A 3,732-nucleotide genomic window follows, 5' to 3' on the forward strand; every position below is an offset into this window, starting at 1 on the left:
TGAGGACAATTTATCCCCAGTGCAATCTTTCACATATGATGGACTCTTTTAGTCAGCTGTTTAACTTTTATTCTCAAGTTATGAGCAATGGCAGGTTTTGCCCCATTCTGGTACTTTAACAGTTTGTCCTGTTTGATGAAGAAAATTCTGATAATGCACTGGTAAGCCCCAGGGTCCTTTACACTGACACACTCTTTAGGCTCCTGAGTTCAGGAACACATTTTTATAGATGGGGCCCCCCACCTGGGACCCCTGCTGCCTCTGATTTATTTTTCCATAAAGCAATAGGAATATAATAGTTTTATGCTCTCCTTGCTTTAAGACAGACAGGAGAGAAACTCACTGCTGCCACTGAAAGGCCAATTGATAGAGAGAGGCTGTTCGATCACATTCATTTTTCTTGTCAACTATTTTACGATATTGATTTGGCACACAGAGGTTTTGGGGGGGCGGCACGGTGACCGACTGGTTAGAGCGTCAGCCTCACAGTTCTGAGGTGCGGGGTTCAATCCCCGTCCCCGCCTGTGTGGAGTTTGCATGTTCTCCCCGTGCCTGCGTGGGTTTTCTCCGGGCACTCCGGTTTCCTCCCACATCCCAAAAACATGCATTAATTGGAGACTCTAAATTGCCCGTAGGCATGACTGTGAGTGCGAATGGTTTTTAGTTTCTATGTGCCCTGCGATTGGCTGGCAACCAGTTCAGGGTGTACCCCGCCTCCTGCCCGATGACAGCTGGGATAGGCTCCAGCACGCCCGCGACCCTAGTGAGGAGAAGCGGCTCAGAAAATGGTTGGATGGATGGAGGTTTTGGGGGGAATGTTTTTCATTGGCAGAATCTGCTGTGGTGTTCAGATTCCGAGCTAGGTTTATGTTTGCACTGCACCTCACAATGCTGTTGTATTTCTACCACTAACAAGGTTTTTCGCTGTTGTTGTTGTTTTACAGTGTGCGGCAACCTTATGAATAGACAGCAGGATCACCTGAATTCCGCAAGATGCATTTTAAAAGAATTTGGTGGAGGAATGCAGCCTGGGCCGTACATGGACCTTTGTCATAGACTGAGGTATGCACTCAAGAATCTCATCCAGAAGTTGAGCTAGGGATTTTATTTTGAAGGCCTGAGTGGCTAGCACATTACTGATGTTCGTCCATCAATCAAAAAAAACAATATGCTGCGATTCACCCATCCATCCATTCTGGTTAGGTTCGTGGGGTGCTGGAGCTTATCCCAGCTGACTTCCGGCAAAACTGGTCGCCAGGGCACATACTGTATAGATACGGACAAATGTTCGCACTCACATTCACACCAACACTGAGTCGGAACTGAACCCACGCTGCCTGTACCAAAGTCAGACGAGTGTACCACTAGACCATCAGTAACTTATGCTGCTATTTTCGTTACCTATTCAAGTAAAGAAATACCATGAAACACTTCACCACCATCAGAGGTGGAATGCACTACATTTATTCAATTACATTTACTTAAGTAACAAGTAAGTAAGTTTGGATAAATTGTAGTTGTCAGAGTAGTTTTAATGAAGCATACGTTTCACTTTTACACAAGTATTTATGTTAAGAACAAACTTTTACTCTGTTACAATAATCTACATGCCGCTCGCTACTTTCATCCAGCCATCCATCCATCCATTTTCTGACCCGCTTCTCCTCATTAGGGTCGCGGGCGTGCTGGAGCCTATCCCAGCTACCATCGGGCAGGAGGCGGGGTACACCCTGAACTGGTTGCCAGTCTATCGCAGCGCACAAACAAACAAACAAACAACCATTCGCACTCACATTCACACCTACGGGCAATTTAGAGTCATCAATTAATCTACCATGCATGTTTTTGGGATGTGGGAGGAAACCGGAGTGCCCGGAGAAAACCCACGCAGGGACAGGGAGAACATGCAAACTCCACACAGGCGGGGCCGGGGATTGAACCCCGGTCCTCAGAACTGTGAGGCGGACGCTCTAACCAGTCGGCCACCTTGCCGCTCGCGACTTTCATTTATCAATAATTGCATGCACAAGCTATTCTTGGACTGATTTTTTAATTTCCGCATCGAGCACCGTTGCTCCAGTCCACCGTGATTACCACAGTGATGTTTGAATCAAGTTCACCAATCAAATGACACAAGAAAGTCACGTCTGCACACAACGTCTTCTATTGGGCTTCGCAGGCCAATCAAAGTGAATCGAGACAGCCGCACATGACTGCTATTTACATTACAGACTACAAAAAACAACAGCTTTAACATGCAGCTTTTGTCACTGCCCAATATATTTTAGCCCACTTCTGACTTGAGAAAACACCGTGCTGTAAGCTGCAGATGTATGTTCTGCTCTCTCTCTATCGATTTCTCTCTCTCTCTCTCGCTCTCTCACACACACATACTTTGTCAATAAGTCTGGTCACCAAACAGCTTCTTGGTCAATTTGGTGGCTAAAGCAAATGATGTTTCTCTAAGGCATGTGTTGTTTTTATTCACTTAAAAATTGGACACTGGCACATGCCACTTATAAGAGGGAATGCATCCTTGTGCAACCAGATTTATTTTTATTTATTGTATTTAAACTTTATTTAACCAGGTAAGAGACCAGTAAAACAGAACCTCCCTTTTGCAATGGTGACCTGGCCAAGAAGGCAGCAAGTTAAACGTCAAGTCTTAAGTCAATCACATGCAAGATTATTTCAGTTGTTTATTTTCACCTCTCCTCTCAAAAAGATGGAAACATAAATCAGTTTAGTTTTACAAATTCTATGTCACATTAAATGTTTTAAAATGATTTATCTTGGTCACAAAATATTTTACATCACAAAAACCTTGGCATTTGAACAGGGGTGTGTATACTTTTTATAGCCACTGCAGCCTTGTTCCTGTTTTTGTAATCTGCCTGGTGAGCCTACAGTATTGTGCTGTTTTACAAGTAGAAACAATATAGCATAAGACCATTTATTGGAGCTGAATTTGCCTTATTTTATTATTTTACAAATATTTTATTTTATAAAGACTTTATTATGTTTTAGATTAAGTGATATTGTTCAGCAATATCTGAATGTGTACAATCATATTTATTTAGTTGTTTTTATTTTATTTGACTCACGATGTTACCCCAGATCTTACCCCTTCCATTTTTGAGGATGAAAATAGGAGGATGAGTAAAGACTCAGAGTTGTGGGTGCACCAGGGTGTGGTCACGCATAAGGAAATAAAGAAGCTGTGGGATGGAAAGAGACTGTGATGACGGGGTGACAAATGGGTGGACGGAGGGAGAGGACACCTCGCGTGATAATAAAATATGGAGAGGGAAGTCAAAGAATGGAAGAGTGCATGAGAGGGAATGAGGTGTAAAGAGGTGAGGGGAGGGAGGGTTAAAGGATGAGCTCATTGCAGTCTCTGGGCTCATGACAGAGGTACCATGAACGATGGGGGTGGGAGGCGTGCATAAGGAGTGGGGTGGATGCACAGCTACGAATCGATAGCCAGCGTCTGAGTATCACACATACACACATACTACCGCAGACAGGCATGCTGCATACACACTAAAAAGCATCTACCACTTTTGATTTTGGATGTAATTCTTTCATTTTTGTCACTGAGCTGCACACAAGGGAAGAACCAGTGGGAAGAAGTGTGGAAAGCTGCCTCACCCCCCCCCCCCCCTCCTCTCCCTCTCTCCCTCTCTCTCTTTCTCTCTCTCTCACACACACACCACACACATCCCATCGAAT

Source organism: Phyllopteryx taeniolatus, chromosome 16 (assembly GCF_024500385.1).
Source record: "Phyllopteryx taeniolatus isolate TA_2022b chromosome 16, UOR_Ptae_1.2, whole genome shotgun sequence".
Classification (NCBI taxonomy): Eukaryota; Metazoa; Chordata; class Actinopteri; order Syngnathiformes; family Syngnathidae; genus Phyllopteryx; species Phyllopteryx taeniolatus.